This window comes from Cupressus sempervirens, chromosome 2 (genome assembly GCF_028749045.1).
Source record: "Cupressus sempervirens isolate cs-2001-9-10 chromosome 2, ASM2874904v1, whole genome shotgun sequence".
Taxonomy (NCBI): Eukaryota; Viridiplantae; Streptophyta; class Pinopsida; order Cupressales; family Cupressaceae; genus Cupressus; species Cupressus sempervirens.
The window spans coordinates 553737412-553756145 of record NC_143119.1 but is presented as its reverse complement, the minus strand read 5'-3'; the positions used below and the strand labels follow the sequence as shown (position 1 = coordinate 553756145).

The 18734-nt window shown below is 48.6% G+C and overlaps 1 non-coding gene across 1 annotated transcript in view; it reads left to right on the top strand.

The window, feature by feature from the left end:
- The first annotated feature begins 18493 nt into the window (after positions 1-18493).
- LOC149573595 (18S ribosomal RNA) overlaps positions 18494-18734 on the top strand; it is a 1811-nt gene continuing 1570 nt past the window's right edge. Inside the window, exon 1 of the ribosomal RNA XR_016360630.1 lies at positions 18494-18734. This exon is cut by the window's right edge and continues 1570 nt beyond it. This is a non-coding gene — a ribosomal RNA (18S ribosomal RNA).

Sequence of the window (18734 nt, the reverse complement as noted above, 5' to 3'; positions counted from 1 at the left end):
GTCACAAGTGAATGGGGAGATCTCTTTGTGAATGGTGGCATGGCGATTGCAAGAGAAAATTGACTTAGTAGTCAGAGCATTGGTCTCGGGCCATTGTGACGGCCTTGCAATTTCTCTATAATTGCAACCTATGTTTGCGCAGTAGCAGAGTTTGCATGTAAGATTAGCCTTTGTTCTTGACGATCTGGGCGAGCCATTCTGGTCGACCCGATCTGGCCGAGCTCCAAAAATGGTGTCGTGGATGGCTGTTTGGTCACATTTTTCATTGAATTGGATTTCTAAGGGAGTTGTTCGTGCTATCGTAGATTTCTAATGCAGAGCGAGCCTCGCACTAATAGCTTATATAGGAGAGGTTGTTGCCGTGAGCCTCTCCCATGCCCCTTTCATTGATTCAACATTGGTGTCTAGGCGGATCGGATTGTTGGGTTTTCAAACAGTGTATGCTGATGTTGAATCAATGAAAGGGGCATGAAGCGATCTCAGTGCTTTTCCTCGACTCTCCTTTAGATCATGTTTTCCGATGAATCAATTTTGGAAAAGGTGAGGCAGCGGTTGCCGATCCATGGCATGTGTTTTTTTTGATTTTAAAACTTGATCTAAACGTGAGCCCTTGTCTAGCACTCCGGCGTTGCTTGGTATAATGGCAATTTGCTATGGGTGCTCGGTGCTCTAGCAATTTGTCATGGTGTACTTGTCGCGGCTACATGGGAGCTTTAATATCGAAAGCTCTCGGCGAAAAATGGTGGCTGAGCCATGCTGGCCGACCCGATCTGGCTTAGCCGTTTTTGTCGACCCGATCTGGCTCTTCTTTCTCACTCCATCGGCACAAATTCAGGAGTTGTTCAACAGCGGTTGTCATTCCAATGTTACATTGCGGTGATCTGGAGAGTGATGCTAAGGGCAGGAGCTTGCATCTAGCATTTGGGGATGTTTGTTGAAGCGAGCAGGGGAGCTTCTCTTATCGGAACCTCTCTGTGGCCTTTGAATATAGACCCAGTGCCGACGATATCGATGGATATGAGCCTTTGATTCTAAAATTGTTAAGCTAACATCGGTTTTTGTGAGAGATGGTTACAAAAGCACTTCCTGATCGATACGCGAGAGTTCCCTAAGATCGCCTGTGTGCCAACTCGATCGGCACAACATTGGGAATGGTTCGACAGCGGTTGTCATTCCAATGTGTCATCGGGATGTCTTGGAACGTAGCCTTTCAAGGGCAAGCTTGCATCTAGCACTTGGATTGTGCGTCGTGACAAGTGATTGGGGAGATCTCTCTGTGAATGGCAGCATGGCGATTGCAAGAGAAAATTGACATAGTAGTCGGAGCATTAGCCTCGGGCCATTGTGACGGCCTTGCAATTTCTCTATAATTGCAACCTATGTTTGAGCAGTAGCAGAGTTTGCATGTTAGATTGGCCTTTGTTCTTGATAGTTCAAAGTACTCTCACCAAGTCAGCAAGTCACCATGTTGGCCGAGCCGATCTGGCCGAGCCATGTTGGCCGAGCCGATCTGGGTGAGCCATTCTAGCCGAGCTGATCTGGGCGAGGTCCAAAAACGGTGTCATGGATGGCTGTTTGGTCACATTTTTAAGGCCGCGAGCCTCTCCCATGCCCCTTTCATTGATTCAACATTGGTGTTTAGGCGGATCGGATTGTTGGGTTTTCAAACGGTGTATGCTGATGTTGAATGAATGAAAGGGGCATGAAGCGATCTCAGTGCTTTTCCTCGGCTCTCCTTTAGATCATGTTTTTCGATGACTCAATTTTGGAAAAGGTGAGGTAGCGGTTGCCGATCCATGGCGTGTGTTTTTGGTGGTTTTAAAACTTGATCTAAACGTGAGCCCTTGTCTAGCACTCCGGCGTTGCTTGGTATAATGGCAATTTTCTATGGGTGCTTGGCGCTCTAGCAATTTGTCATGGTGTACTTATCGCGGCTACATGGGAGCTTTAATATCGAAAGCTCTCGGCGAAAAATGGTGGCCGAGCCATGCTGGCCGACCTGATCTGGCTTAGCCATTTTCGTTGACCCGATCTGGCTCTCATTTCTCACTCCATCGGCAAAAATTTGGGAGTTGTTCGACAGCGGTTGTCATTCCAATGTGTCATTGCGGTGATCTGGAGAGCGATGCTAAGTGCGGGAGCTTGCGTCTAGCATTTGGGGATGTTTGTGCAAGTGAGCAGGGGAGCTTCTCTTATCGAAACCTCTTCGTGGCCTTTGAATATAGACCCAGTGCCAACGATATCGATGGATACAAGCCTCGGATTATAAAATTGTTCAGCTAACATTGGTTTTTGTGAGAGATGGGTACAAAAGCACTTCCCGATCGATACGCGGGAGTTCCCTAAGATCGCCTCTGTGCCAACTCGATCGGCACAACATTGGGAATGGTTTGACAGCGGTTTTCGTTCCAATGTGTCATCGGGATGTCTTGGAACGCGGCCTTTCAATGGCGAGCTCGCGTCTAGAACTTGGATTGTGTGTCATCACAAGTGAATGGGGAGATCTCTCTATGAACAGCGGCATGGTGATTGCAAGAGAAAATTGACTTAGTAGTCGGAGCATTGGCCTCGGGCCATTGTGACGCCCTTGCAATTTCTCTATAATTGCAACCTATGTTTACATAGTAGCAGAGTTTGCATGTTAGATTGGCCTCTGTTCTTGACAGTTCGAAGTACTCTCATCGAGTCAGCAAGTCACCATGCTGGCCGAGCCGATCTGGCTGAGCCATGCTGGCCGAGCCAATCTGGGCAAGCCATTCTGGCCGAGCCGATCTGGACGAGCTCCAAAAATGGTGTCGTGGATGGCTGTTTGGTCACATTTTTCATTGAATTGGATTTTTAAGGTTTCTGTCCGCGCTATCGCAGATTTCTAATGCAGAGCGAGCCTCGCACTAATAGCTTATATAGGAGAGGTTGTTGCCGTGAGCCTCTCCCATGCCCCTTTCATTGATTCAACATTGGTGTCTAGGCGGATCAGATTGTTGGGTTTTCAAACGGTGTATGCTAATGTTGAATGAATGAAAGGGGCATGAAGCGATCTTAGTGCTTTTCCTCAGCTCTCCTTTAGATCATGTTTTCCGATGACTCAATTTAGGGAAAGGTGAGGCAGTGGTTGCCGATCCATGGCGTGTCTTTTTGGTGATTTTAAAACTTGATCTAAACGTGAGCCCTTGTCTAGCACTCCGGCGTTGCTTGGTATAATGGCAATTTTCTATGGGTGCTTGGTGCTCTAGCAATTTTGTCATGGTGTACTTATCGCTGCTACATGGGAGCTTTAATATCGAAAGCTCTCGGCAAAAAATGGTGGCCGAGCCATGCTGGCCGACCTGATCTGGCTTAGCCATTTTCGTCGACCCGATCTAGCTCTTCTTTCTCACTCCATCGACACAAATTCGGGAGTTGTTCGACAGCGGTTGTCATTCCAATGTGTCATTGCGGTGATCTGGAGAGCGATGCTAAGGGCGGGAGCTTGCATCTAGCATTTGGGGATGTTTGTGCAAGAGAGCAAGGGAGCTTCTCTTATCGGAACCTCTTCGTGGCCTTTGAATATAGACCCAGTGCCGATGATATCGATGGATACAAGCCTTGGATTCTAAAATTGTTCAGCTAACATTGGTTTTTGTGAGAGATGGGTACGAAAGCACTTCCCAATCGATTTGCAGGATCTCCCTAAGATCGCCTCTGTGCCAACTCGATCGGCACAACATTGGGAATGGTTCGACAGCAGTTGTCGTTCCAATGTGTCATCGGGATGTCTTGGAACGCAGCCTTTCAAGAGCGAGATTGCATCTAGCACTTGGATTGTGCGTCATCACAAGTGAATGGGGAGATCTCTCTGTGAATGGCGGCATGGTGATTGCAAGAGAAAATTGACTTAGTAGTCGGAGCATTGGCCTCAGGCCATTGTGATGGCCTTGCAATTTCTCTATAATTGCAACCTATGTTTGTGCAGTAGCAGAGTTTGCATGTAAGATTGGCCTTTGTTCTTGACAGTTCCAGGAGATGACCTCCGAAACTTTTGGATTGGGCCCCTTCAAGGTGAAATTCATCCAATTGATTGGATGAGCTCGATGACCATTTCACTCCCTTGGCTCCATGAATTCAAATCCCATCCAGCTGCTATGAAGCCATCCCGATTTTGCTATGCGAGGGCTCTCTCCCCAGAGTTGTTCTCTTTGCAACAACTTCTTTGGGAAAAAAATTTTGGAATGGTTCAGCAGCGGTTGTCATTCCAATGGTGCCGTTGTGGTGGTTGCCTGGGCAGCGATCTGAAGGGTGAGCCATCATCTAGCAGTTGGGCTACGCATCACGGGTGACAAGGGAGCCTTTGTAATCGGAAGCTCCCCGTGACCATTCAATGAGAAGAGCCATTGCTTGTGTGAGCAAGGACGAATGCAACCTTGGATTCCAAACAAAATCAACGACATCGGATCTATATATAAGAGCGGAATGAAGCAGCAGCGCGTTTGCCATGCGTGGATCCCCAAAGTTGCTCATCTTTCTCACTCCATCGGTACAAATTTAGGAGTTGTTCGACAACGGTTATCGTTCCAATGTGTCATTGCGGTGATCTGGAGAGCGATGATAAGGGCGGGAGCTTGTGTCTAGCATTTGGGATGTTTGTGCGAGCGAGCAGGGGAGCTTCTCTTATCGGAACCTCTCCGTGGCCTTTAAATATATAGACCCAGTGCCGACGATATCGATGGATACGAGCCTTGGATTCTAAATTTGTTCATAGCTAAGATTGGTTTTTGTGAGAGATGGGTACAAAAGCACATCCCGATTGCTACGCGGGAGCTCCCTAAGGTTTCCTCTATGCCAACTCGATCGGCACAACATTGGGAATGGTTTGACAGCGATTGTCGTTCCAATGTGTCATCGGGGTATGTCTTGGAAAGTGGCCTGGCCTTTCAAGGGCGAGCTCGCGTCTATCACTTGGATTGTGCATCGCGTCGCAAGTGAATAGGGAGATCTCTTTGTGAACGACGGCATGGTGATTGCAAGAGAAAATTGACTTAGTCGAAGCATTGGCCTCGGGCCACTGTGATGGCCTGGCAATTTCTCTTTAATTGCAACCTATGTTTGCGCAGTAGTAGAGTTTGCAAGTAAGATGGTCCTTGTTCTTGAGAGTTCCAGGAGATGACCTCCGGAACTTTTGGATTGTGCCCCTTCAAGGTGAAATTCATCCAGTTGATCGGATGAGCTCGATGACCATTTCAGTCCCTTGGCTCCATGAATTCACATCTCCTAATCGATGACAATCTTTTGCTCCTTAGACGACCTCATAATAAATTGGGTCGTGGATGGCTGTTTGGTTAGAATTTTCAACGATTTGGATTTTTATGGCGGATGTCGGCGTGTTTGCTAATTTCTAATGCAGAGCGAGCCTTGCAATAATAGCTTATATAGGAGAGGTTGTTGCCGCGAACCTCTCCCGTGCCCCTCTCATTGATTCAATGGCGGTGTCAAGGCGGATGGAAATGTCAAATTTTGAAATGGTGGACGTCGACGTTGAATCAATTGGAGGGGCATGAAGCCCACCCTCGAGGTGCTATTCCTCGACTCTCCTTTAGATCATGTTTTCTTGTCACTCAGCTGGCACAATTTCAGAAAGCAGTTGGGCTGCGCGTCATGAGTGACAAGAAAGCCTTTGTGATCGGAAGCTCCCCGTGGCCATTCGATGAGAAGAGACATTTCTTGTGTGAGCAAGGACGAATGCAGCCTCGGATTCCAAACGAAATCAACGACATCGGATCTATATATAAGAGCAGAATGAAGCAGCAGCCCGTTTGCGATGTGCAGCTCCCCAAAGTTGCTATTCTTTCTCACTCCATCGGGGCACAAATTCGGGAGTTGTTCAACAGCGGTCGTCATTCCAATGGTGTCATTGCAGAAAAATTTGTTCACAGCTAAGATTGGTTTTTGTGAGAGATGGGTATGAAAGCACATCCCGATTGCTACGTGGGAGCTCCCTAAGATCGCCTCTGTGCCAACTCGATTGGCACAACATTGGGAATGGTTCGACAGCGGTTGTTGTTCCAATGTGTCATCGAGGGATGTCTTGGAAAGTGGTCTTTCTTTCAAGGGCAAGCTCGTGTCTAGCACTTGGGTTGTGCGTTGCATCACAAGTGAATGGGGGATGTCTTGGAAAGTGGTCTTTCTTTCAAGGGCGAGCTCGTGTCTAGCACTTCGATTGTGCGTCGCGTCACAAGCGAATGGGGAGATCTCTCTGTGAACGGCCGCATGGTGATTGCAAGAGAAAATTGACTTAGTCGGAGCCATTGGCCTTGGGCCATTGTGACGGCCTCGCAATTTCTCTTTAATTGCAACCTATGTTTGCGCAGTAGCAGAGTTTGCATGTAAGATGGGCCTTGTTCTCGAGAGTTCCAGGAGATGACCTCCGGAACTTTTGGATTGGGCCCCTTCAAGGTGAAATTCATCCAGTTGATTGGATGAGCTCGATGACCATTTCAGTCCCTCGGCTCCATGAACTCACATCTCCTAACCAAGGACAATCTTTTGCTCCTCTGCCGACCTCATAAAAAATTGGGTCGTGAATGGCTATTTGGAAGGAATTTTAAAGGATTTGGATTTTTAAGGCGGATGTCAGTGTGTTCACTAATTTCTAATGCAGAGCGAGCCTCGCACTAATAGCTTATATAGGAGAGGTGGTTGCCACGAGCCTCTCCCGTGCCCCTCTCATTGATTCAACGCCGGTGTCAAGGCGGATGGATATGTCAGATTTTGAAACGGTGGATGCCGACGTTGAATCAATTAGAGGGGCATGAAGCCCACCCTGGATGTGCTATTCCTCGACTCTCCTTTAGATCATGTTTTCTTCTCACTCAACTGGCACAATTTCGGAAAAAGGTTTGGCAGCGGTTGCCATCCCTCACCGTGTCTACTTGGTGATTTTAAAACTCGATCTAAAATGGGAGCCCTCGCCTAGCACCTCCGTCCGGTGTTGCTTGGGTATTGCATAAAATTATGCCAACGATGCGAATCCCCCAATGAATTCCTTCGCTTGGACCCTCTCTTAGATCACCTTCTTCGATCACTCAACCGACGCAACTACGGAAGAGACTTGGCAGCGGTTTCCATTCTATAGCACGTCTGTTTAGCGATTTCGAAGTTGATCTAATGGCGAGCCCTTGTCTCTAGCCATGAGGTGGGTGCTTGGTGCTCTAGCAAAATTTTTTGCGTGCCTATTGCGGCTACAATGAGAGAGGTGGTTGTCGTGAGCCTCTCCCGTGCTCCCCTCAATTATTCAACGCTGCTATCAGGGCGGATTGATATGTCAGATTTTGAAACGGTGGACGCTGACGTTGAATCAATTAGAGGGGCATGAAGCCCACCCTCGAGGGTTCTATTCTTGGACTCTCCTTTAGATCATGTTTTCTTGTCACTCAGCTAGCGCAATTTCAGAAAAAGGTTTGGCAGCGGTTGCCAGCCCTCACCGCGTCTACTTGGTGATTTTAAAACTCGATCTAAAACGGGAGCCCTCATCTAGCACCTCCGTCCGGTGTTGCTCGGGTATTGCATAAATTTATGCCATCGACGCGAATCCCCCAACGAATGCCTATGCTTGGACCCTCTCTTAGATCACCTTCTTCGATCACTCGACTGACGCAACTACGGAAGAGACTTGGCAGTGGTTGCCATTCTACAGCGCGTCTGTTCAGCGATTTCAAAGTTGATCTAATGGCGAGCCCTTGTCTCTAGCCATGAGGTGGGTGCTTGGTGCTCTAGCAAAATTTTTTGCGTGCCTATCACGGCTACAATGGGAGAGGTGGTTGCTGCGAGCCTCTCCTGTGCCCCCTCATTGATTCAATGCCGCTGTCAGGGTGGATGGATATGTCAGATTTTGAAATGGTGGACGCCGACGTTGAATCAATTAGAGGGGCATGAAGCCCACCCTCGAGGGTGCTATTGCTGGACTCTCCTTTAGATCATGTTTTCTTGTCACTCAGCTGGCGCAATTTCGGAAAAAGGTTTGGCAGCGGTTGCCAGCCCTCACTGCGTCTACTTGGTGATTTTAAAACTCGATCTAAAATGGGAGCCCTCGTCTAGCACCTCCGTTCGGTGTTGCTCGGGTATTGCATAAATTTATGCCATCGGCGCGAATCCCCCAATGAATGCCAATGCTTGGACCCTCTCTTCGATCACCTTCTTTGATCACTCGACCGACGCAACTACAGAAGAGACTCGGTAGCGGTTGCCATTCTACAGCACGTTTGTTCAGCGATTTCGAAGTTGATCTAATGGCGAGCCCTTGTCTCTAGCCATGAGGTGGGTGCTTGGCGCTCTAACAAAATTTTTTTGCATGCCTATCGTGGCTACAAGGGGAGAGGTGGTTGCCGCGAGCCTCTCCCGTGCCCCCCTCATTGATTCAACGCCACTGTTAGGGCGGATGGATATGTCGGATTTTGAAATGGTGGACGCCGATGTTGAATCAATTAGAGGGGCATGAAGCCCACCCTCGAGGGTGCTATTCCTGGACTCTCCTTTAGATCATGTTTTCTTGTCACTTAGCTGGCGCAATTTTGAAAAAAGGTTTGGCAGCGATTGCCAGCCCTCACCGCGTCTACTTGGTGATTTTAAAAGTCGATCTAAAATGGGAGCCCTCATCTAGCACCTCCGTCCGGTGTTGCTCGGGTATTGCATAAATTTATGCCATCGGTGCGAATCCCCCAATGAATGCCTACGCTTGGACCCTCTCTTAGATCACCTTCTTTGATCACTCGACCAACACAACTATGGAAGAGACTTGGCAGCGGTTTCCATTCTACAGCGCGTCTGTTCAGCGATTTCGAAGTTGATCTAATGGTGAGCCCTTGTCTCTAGCCATGAGGTGGATGCTTGGCACTCTTGCAAAATTTTTTTCGTGCCTATTGCGGCTACAATTTGAGAGGTGGTTTCCACGAGCCTCTCCCATGCCCCCCTCATTGATTCAACGCCGCTATCAGGGCAGATGGATATGTCAAATTTTGAAACGGTGGATGGCGACGTTGAATCAATTAGAGGGGGCATGAAGCCCACCCTCGAGGGTGCTATTCCTGGACTCTCCTTTAGATCATGTTTTCTTTTCACTCAGCTGGCGCAATTTCGGAAAAAGGTTTGGCAGCGGTTGCCAGCCCTCACCGCGTCTACTTGGTGATTTTAAAACTCGATCTAAAATGGGAGCCGTCGTCTAGCACCTCCATCCGTTGTTGCTCGGGTATTGCAAAAATTTTTTCTATCGGCGCGAATCCCCCAACGAATCCCTAGCCTTGGACTCTCTCTTAGATCACCTTCTTCGATCACTTGACTGACGCAATTACGGAAGAGGCTTGGCCGCAGTTGCCATTCCACAGTGCATCTGTTCAGCGATTTCGAAGTTGATCTACTAATGGCGAGCCCTTGTCTAGCCATGAGGTGGGTACTTGGGGCTCTAGCAATTTTTAGTGAGCCTATCGCAGCTACAATGGGAGCTTTGATAACAAAAGTTCTCGGCGACCCTCCCCAATAGAAATCAGTGCTGGTGTTCGCGAAAGACACGTTATTCGGATTTTTGGAATATTGGCACCAACATCGTTTCTATTGGGAGGGCCGTGAAGCCATCCCAATTTTTCTATGTGAGGGCTCTCTCCCCAGAGTCATTCTCTACGCAACAACTTCTTTGGCACAAAATTTTTAGAATGGTTCGGTAGTGGTTGTCATTCCAATGGTGCCATTGTGGTGGTTGCCTGGGCAGCGATCTGAAGGGCGACCCGTCGTCTAGCAGTTGGCCTGCGCATCACGAGTGACAAGGGAGCCTTTGTTACCGGAAGCTCCCTGTGGCCATTCAATTAGAAGAGCCATTACTTGTTTGAGCAAGGATGAATGCAGCCTCGGATTCCAAATGAAATCAATGATTTTGGATCTATATAAGAGCGGAATGAAGCAGCAGCACCGCCCGTTTGCTATGCGCGGCTCCCAAAAGTTGCTCTTCTTTCTCACTCCATTGCCACAATTTTGGGAGTTGTTCGACAGTGGTTGTCATTCCAATGTGTCATTGCGGTGATCTGGAGAGCGATGCTAAGGGCGAGAGCTTGTGTCTAGAATTTGGGATGTTTGTGCGAGCGAGCAGGGGAGCTTCTCTTATCAGAACCTCTCCGTGGCCTTTGAATATATAGACCCAGTGCCGACGATATCGATGGATGCGAGCCCTTGGATTCCAAATTTTTCCACAGCTAACATTGGTTTTTGTGAGAGATGGGCACGAAAGCACATCCCGATTGCTACGCGGGAGCTCCTTAAGGTCGCCTCTGTGCCAACTCGATCGGCACAACATTGGGAATGGTTCAACAGCGGTTGATGTTCCAATGTGTCATCGAGGGATGTCTTGGAAAGTGGTCTTTCTTTCAAGGGCGAGCTTGCATCTAGACCTTGGATTGTGCATCGCGTCACAAGTGAATGGGGAGATCTCTCTGTGAACGGCAGCATGGTGATTGCAAGAGAAAATTGACTTAGTCGGAGCCATTGGCCTCGGGCTATTGTGACGGCCTCGCAATTTCTCTTTAATTGCAACCTATGTTTGCGCAGTAGTAGAGTTTGCATGTAAGATGGGCCTTGTTCTCGAGAGTTCCAGGAGATGACCTCCAGAACTTTTGGATTGGGCCCCTTCAAGGTGAAATTCATCCAGTTGATCGGATGAGCTCGATGACCATTTCAGTCCCTCGGCTCCATGAACTCACATCTCCTAACCGATGACAATCTTTTGCTCCTCTGCCGACCTCATAAAAAATTGGGTCGTGAATGGTTGTTTGGTAGGAATTTTAAAGGATTTGGATTTTTAAGGTGGATGTCGTTGTGTTTGCTAATTTCTAATGCAGAGCGAGCCTCGCACTAATAGCTTATATAGGAGAGGTGGTTGCCGCGAGCCTCTCCTGTGCGCCCCTCATTGATTCAACGACGGTGTCAAGGTGGATGGATATGTCAGATTTTGAAACGGTGGACGCCGACGTTGAATCAATTAGAGGGGCATGAAGCCCACCCCAAATGTGCTATTCCTCGACTCTCCTTTAGATCATGTTTAGTTCTCACTTAGCTGGCGCAATTTCGAAAAATGGTTTGGCAGTGGTTGCCATCCCTCACCACGTCTACTCGGTGATTTTAAAACTCGGTCTAAAATGGGAGCCCTCGTCTAGTACCTCCATCCGGTGTTCCTCGGGTATTGCATAAAATTATGCCATCGACACGAATCCCCCAACGAATACCTATGCTTGGACCCTCTCTTAGATCACCTTCTTCGATCACTCGACCGACGCAACTACGGAAGAGACTTGGCAGCGGTTGCCATTCTACAGCGCGTCTGTTCAGCGATTACGAAGTTGATCTAATGGCGAGCCCTTGTCTCTAGCCATGAGGTGGGTGCTTGGCGCTCTAGCAAAATTTTTTGCGTGCCTATTGCGGCTACAATGGGAGAGGTGGTTTCCGCGAGCCTCTCCCATGCCCCCCTCATTGATTCAACGCCGCTGTCAGGGCAGATGGATATGTCAGATTTTGAAAAGGTGGACGCCGATGTTGAATCAATTAGAGGGGCATGAAGCCCACCCTCGAGGGTGCTATTCCTGGACTCTCCTTTAGATCATGTTTTCTTGTCACTCAACTAGCACAATTTCGGATAAAGGTTTGGCAGTGGTTGCCAGCCCTCACCACGTCTACTCGATGATTTTAAAACTCGATCTAAAACGGGAGCACTCGTCTAGCACCTTTGTCCGGTGTTGCTCAGGTATTGCATAAATTTATGCCATCGGCGTGAATCCCCCAATGAATGCCTATGCTTGGACCCTCTCTTAGATCACCTTATTCGATCACTCGACCGACGCAACTACGAAAGAGACTTGGCAGTGGTTGCCATTCTACAACGCATCTGTTCAGCAATTTCGAAGTTGATCTAATGGCGAGCCCTTGTCTCTAGCCATGAGGTGGGTTCTTGGCGTTCTAGCAAAATTTTTTGCATGCCTATCACAGCTACAATGGGAGAGGTGGTTGCCGTGAGCCTCTCTCGTGCCCCCCTCATTGATTCAACGTTGCTGTCAAGGTGGATGGATATGTCAGATTTTGAAACGGTGGACGCCGACGTTGAATCAATTAGAGGGGCATGAAGCCCACCCTCGAGGGTTCTATTTCTCGACTCTCCTTTAGATCATGTTTTCTTTTCACTCAGCTGGTGCAATTTCGGAAAAAGGTTTGGCAGCGGTTGCCAGCCCTCACCGCGTCTACTTGGTGATTTTAAAACTCGATCTAAAATGGGAGCCGTCATCTAGCACCTCCGTCCATTGTTGCTCGGGTATTGCATAATTTTTTTCTATCGGCGCAAATCCCCCAACGAATCCCTAGCCTTGGACTCTCTCTTAGATCACCTTCTTCGATCACTCAATCGACGCAATTACGGAAGAGGCTTGGCAGCAGTTGCCATTCCACAGTGCGTCTGTTCAGCAATTTTGAAGTTGATCTACTAATGGCGAGCCCTTGTCTAGCCATGAGGTGGGTGCTTGGGGCTCTAGAAATTTTTTGTGAGCCTATCGTGGCTACAATGGGAGCTTTGATAACAAAAGTTCTCGGTGACCCTCCCCAATAGAAATCAGTGCTGGTGTTTGCGAAAGACACGTTATTCATATTTTTGGAATATTGGCACCAGCATCGTTTCTATTGGGAGGGCCGTGAAGCCATCCCAATTTTTCTATGCGAGGGCTCTCTCCCCAGAGTCATTCTCTATGAAACAACTTCTTTGGCACAAAATTTTCAGAATGGTTCGGCAGCGGTTGTCATTCCAATGGTGCCGTTGTAGTGGTTGCCTGGGCAGCGATCTGAAGGGCGACCCGTCGTCTAGCAGTTGGCCTGCGCATCACGAGTGACAAGGGAGCCTTTGTTACCAAAAGCTCCCTATGGACATTCGATTAGAAGAGCCATTACTTGTTTGAGCAAGGATGAATGCAGCCTCGGATTCCAAATGAAATCAATGATTTTGGATCTATATAAGAGCAGAATGAAGCAGCAGCACAGCCTGTTTGCTATGCGCGGCTCCCAAAAGTTGCTCTTCTTTCTCAGTCCATTGCCACAATTTTTGGAGTTTTTCGATAGTGGTTGTCGTTCCAATGTGTCATTGCGGTGATCTGGAGAGCGATGCTAAGGGCGGGAGCTTGTGTCTAGAATTTGGGATGTTTGTGCAAGCGAGCAGGGGAGCTTCTCTTATCAGAACCTCTCCGTGGCCTTTGAATATATAGACCCAGTGCCGATGATATCGATGGATGCGAGCCCTTGGATTCCAAATTTGTCCACAGCTAACATTGGTTTTTGTGAGAGATGGGCACGAAAGCACATCCCGATTGCTATGCGGGAGCTCCCTAAGGTTGCCTCTGTGCCAACTCGATCGGCACAACATTGGGAATGGTTCGACAGCGGTTGATGTTCCAATGTGTCATCGGGGGATGTCTTGGAAAGTGGTCTTTCTTTCAAGGGTGAGCTTGCATCTAGACCTTGGATTGTGCATCGCATCACAAGTGAATGGGGAGATCTCTCTGTGAACGGCGGCATGGTGATTGCAAGAGAAAATTGACTTAGTCGGAGCCATTGGCCTCGGGCCATTGTGACGGCCTCGCAATTTCTCTTTAATTGCAACCTATGTTTGCGCAGTAGCAGAGTTTGCATGTAAGATGGGCCTTGTTCTCGAGAGTTCCAGGAGATAACCTCCGGAACTTTTGGATTGGGCCCCTTCAAGGTGAAATTCATCCAGTTGATCGGATGAGCTCGATGACCATTTCAGTCCCTCGGCTCCATGAACTCACATCTCCTAATCGATGATAATCTTTTGCTCCTCTGCCGACCTCATAAAAAATTGGGTCGTGAATGGCTGTTTGGTAGGAATTTTAAAGGATTTGGATTTTTAAGGTGGATGTCGGTGTGTTTGCTAATTTCTAATGCAGAGCGAGCCTCGCACTAATAGCTTATATAGGAGAGGTGGTTGCTGCGAGCTTCTCCCGTGCCCCCCTCATTGATTCAACGATGGTGTCAAGGTGGATGGATATGTCAAATTTTGAAACGGTGGATGCCGACATTGAATCAATTAGAGGGGCATGAAGCCCACCCCGGATGTGCTATTCCTCGACTCTCCTTTAGATCATGTTTAGTTCTCACTCAGCTGGCGCAATTTTGGATAAAGGTTTGGCAGCGGTTGCCAGCCCTCACCGCGTCTACTCGATGATTTTAAAACTCGATCTAAAATGGGAGCCCTCGTCTAGCACCTTCGTCTGGTGTTGCTTGGGTATTGCTTAAATTTATGCCATCGGCGTGAATCCCCCAACAAATGCCTACGCTTGGACCCTCTCTTAGATCACCTTATTTGATCACTCGACCGACGCAACTACGAAAGAGACTTGGAAGTGGTTGCCATTCTACAGTGCATCTGTTCAGCGATTTTGAAGTTGATCTAATGGCGAGCCCTTGTCTCTAGCCATGAGGTGGGTGCTTGGAGCTCTAGCAAAATTTTTTGCGTGCCTATCGTAGCTACAACGGGAGAGGTGGTTGCCGCGAGCCTCTCCCGTGCCCCCCTCATTGATTCAACGTTGCTGTCAAGGCAGATGGATATGTCATATTTTGAAACGGTGGACGCCGACGTTGAATCAATTAGAGGGGCATGAAGCCCACCCTCGAGGGTGCTATTTCTCGACTCTCCTTTAGATCATGTTTTCTTGTCACTCAGCTGGCGCAATTTTGGAAAAAGGTTTGGCAGCGGTTGCCAGCCCTCACCGCATCTACTTGGTGATTTTAAAACTCGATCTAAAATGGGAGCCCTCGTCTAGCACCTCCATCTGGTGTTGCTCGGGTATTGCATAAATTTATGCCATTGGCGTGAATCCCCCAATGAATGCCTATGCTTGGACCCTCTCTTAGATCACCTTCTTCGATTACTCGACCGACGCAACTACAGAAGAGACTTGGCAGCGGTTGCCATTCTACAGCGCATCTGTTCAGCGATTTTGAAGTTGATCTAATGGCGAGCCCTTGTGTCTAGCCATGAGGTGGGAAATCTTGACAAATTGCATCATGATGGGGATAGACCATTGCAATTATTGATCTTCAACGAGGAATTCCTAGTAAGCACGAGTCATCAGCTCGCGTTGACTATGTCCCTGCCCTTTGTACACACCGCCCATCGCTCCTACCGATTGAATGATCTGGTGAAGTGTTTGGATCTGGCCTCCTCCCCACCCCCAAAATCTCGGCGACGTGTGGACACTCGGCCCTAAAGTGATGTGCTAGATGGCCAAGCTACGGGTCCAACACCGTCGAGGTCGAGGGTCACATCGAATGCCCATGATTGAAAGCGCGGATTCCTCGTGGGGTAAAGAAGAGACTCAGATGCAATCTGGATTATAGGATCGGTGCCTTCGAACGACATCCACGTCAGAGTGAGAGGTCTCTGCTCAGTTGCAGTTTAGGGGGGGTACGGGCCTCGTCCCCCGTTGAGATTTGACGGTCCGATCGCGTGTGCAGCGCTGTGCCAAGGATCCGTCGTTTCGACGGCGGCAAGTTGGGACTGCCACAACACCCCATTGCCTTGCCCAGGTGTGTTGACTCGTCGCTTGGAGCGTTCCATGAAATTCATGGAGCCCACCCTCAAGGGTGCTATACCTGGACTTTCCCTTAGATCATGTTTTCTTGTCACTCAGCTGCCGCAATTTTGAAAAAAGGTTTGGCAGCGGTTGCAAGCCCTCACCACGTCTACTTGGTGATTTTAAAACTCAATCTAAAACGAGAGCCCTCGTCTAGCACCTCCGTCCAGTGTTGCTCAGGTATTGCATAAATTTATGCCATCGGCCCAAATCCCCCAACGAATGCCTACACTTGGACCCTCTCTTAGATCACCTTCTTCGATCACTCGACCGACGCAACTACGAAAGAGACTTGGCAGCGGTTGCCATTTTACAGCGCGTCTGTTCAGCAATTTCGAAGTTGATCTAATGGCGAGCCCTTGTCTCTAGCCATGAGGTGGGTGCTTGGCGCTCTAGCAAAATTTTTTGCATGCCTATCGTGTAAAGCATGTTTTCTAGTCACTCAGCTGGCACAATTTCAGAAAAAGGTTTGGCAGCGGTTGCCAGCCCTCACCGCATCTTCTTGGTGATTTTAAAACTTGATCTAAAATGAGAGCCCTCGTCTAGCGGCTCTGTGCCAACTCGATCGGCACAACATTGGGAAATGGTTTGACAGCGGTTGTCGTTCCAATGTGTCATCGGTGGATGCCTTGGAAAGTGGCCTTTCAAGGGCGAGCTCATATCTAGCCCTTGGATTGTGCGTCATGTCACAAGTGAATGGGGAGATCTCTCTGTGAACGGTGGCATGGTGATTGCAAGAGAAAATTGACTTAGTCGGAGCATTGGCCTCAGGCCATTGTGACGGCCTTGCAATTCCTCTTTAATTGCAACCTATGTTTGCACAGTAGCAGAGTTTGCATGTAAGATGGGCCTTGTTCTTGAGAGTTCCAGGAGATGACCTCCGGAACTTTTGGATTGGGCCCCTTCAATTTGAAATTCATCCAGCTGATCGGATAAAGCTCGATGTGCTTGTATCTATTCCGAGATGGTAATGATGGTCATTAATTTGTGGCGGTGAGTATTATCCCATTTGGTAATCGCAATGGCGAAGCTGGTGGGAAGTACTTGTCGCTTTGTTTTGATGGATATACCCTATATGTAGGTGTCTGCATGGCTTGCAACACACTGCACATTTGGTGTTCGATACTAAGATGCGCTTGTTGCTTAGTGTGTATGGAGTTGTATCTTTTATCCAAGGGCTCCGTCTCATTGGCACGTTCTATCATTGCATTTTTATCCTGCCTGGACGGCAAGAAGGAAAGAGATGGTTGCACGGGTGCATTGCTCAACGTCCCTAATTTCATCAAGGGTCCACTCTCCACCCTAAGTTTTTGCCGATCGGTAGAGCCTTGGGATTGATAGGGGGGTCGGCGAAAGGTTTGGTTGCCGCATAATTTATTCGCTAGTGCGTTCTCAGTGCGTGCTCGCCTCTTCACTGTCTCATCCTACAGAAGTGCATGGCACTGTCGTGACAGCCTTTTGTGGTTCGGGCAAGTAGAAGCGTAGAGTATTACCAATAATTTTTGTTTGGATGCGGAAACTCTCCATGCCCTATCCTGCCCTGTGTGATCCGAATGACTGCGGCTCGTGGGTTCTGTAGGAGATACTCTTCTTCAGCTCCCCCCTAAAGAGAGTGTTCGGTGTTTGCATTGTGTGGACAAAAAGCCCAAGGCGTTTCATCTCTCTCTTCAAATGCAAAATTCTGGGAGGGCTTGTCAAAGTATGGCCATTTGTACGGGGTGCACCAAAAAGCGTGTAGGGGGCATATAACTGGGAAATGGATGTCTCTGAGTGTCCTTACTCGGTCGTGTGCGTGGTGTACATCTTTGCATTATGACCCTGCTACGAGCATTTGTGATTCAAGCATTTTGGGGGAACGAGTTTCGTACGAGATGTTCTTCTCAGGCTCCTGCGAACCAAAGCGCTCGTCTTTGCAATGCTCCGACAAATGCAGGCCCAACGTGTTTGTCTAGGGGAAGAAATCGCACGAATGCTTTTTGCCGAGATGTGGGTGCTCACGGGTGGTTCCCTCGTGGTGCCAATTCTTTGGTATGTGCATGTGCATGAGATTGAAGCTTGTCCGACAATGCTAGTGTGAGTGTTCAGCCGTAGGAACTTTTCTGTACCTACGCTGGCAGATCACGTGTCACGGGGAACGGTTAGCGAGGCTGTGCTGGGAAAGGAGATATTTTCCAGAGGTTAGACATGTCCGTGTATGCGAGTGGGCTCTCATCACCTATAAATGTGTGGAGGGGGTGTTGTTATACACGATGCCCTCGAGCGGCCTTATAATTGAGGTGGTCACGTGCACAGTGATGCCCCCGCAAATCGCATAACCAGCCATGTTTTTGACTCACACGACCCTTCACCCTTCCGCACGGTGGTCTCCGTTGGCACTTCAGCAATCAGCTCTTCATCATGGGAAAATGTTTGTTGCGATCGAGAAGGATTTTTTCTGTGCGGGTGCACCTCAACAGGCGTGTAGGAGGCATATGCCTAGGAAATGGATGTCTCTGAGTGGCCTTACAATTGAGGTGGCTACGTGCGCGATGCATCTCGTACAGACTCGAGGCTTCTTTTTGAGTAGTGGCGGCAGCGAGTTTGAGGGTAAAGGGTTCCGTACGGGATGTTCTTCCCAGGTGCCTGTGAATCGAGGCTCCCTGTTTGGCCCTCTCCGGTCGATGATGGGACACTTTCCTCTTGTGCAAAATCTTTGAGCATTGCGAGTCCTGCATGTGCTGTGAATGTCATTCTTGTTGCTTGTGCGGCGGATTATGTTTGGATGCATGACGGAGCGAATGCAAATTTTGGTTTCCCATTGCGGCGGGCATCCCTTGGCTGTAGCAGGTCTTGGGGGTCCCCTCATTGTTAGAAGCTACCTGGTCGATCCTGCCAGTAGTCATATGCTTGTCTCAAAGATTAAGCCATGCATGTCTAAGTATGAACTATTTCAGACTGTGAAACTGCGGATGGCTCATTAAATCAGTTATAGTTTCTTTGATGGTACTTTGCTACTCGGATAACCATAGTAATTCTAGAGCTAATACGTGCACCAAATCTCGACTCTCAAAAGGGATGCATTTATTAGATAAAAGGCCAGCGCGGGCTCGCCCGCTA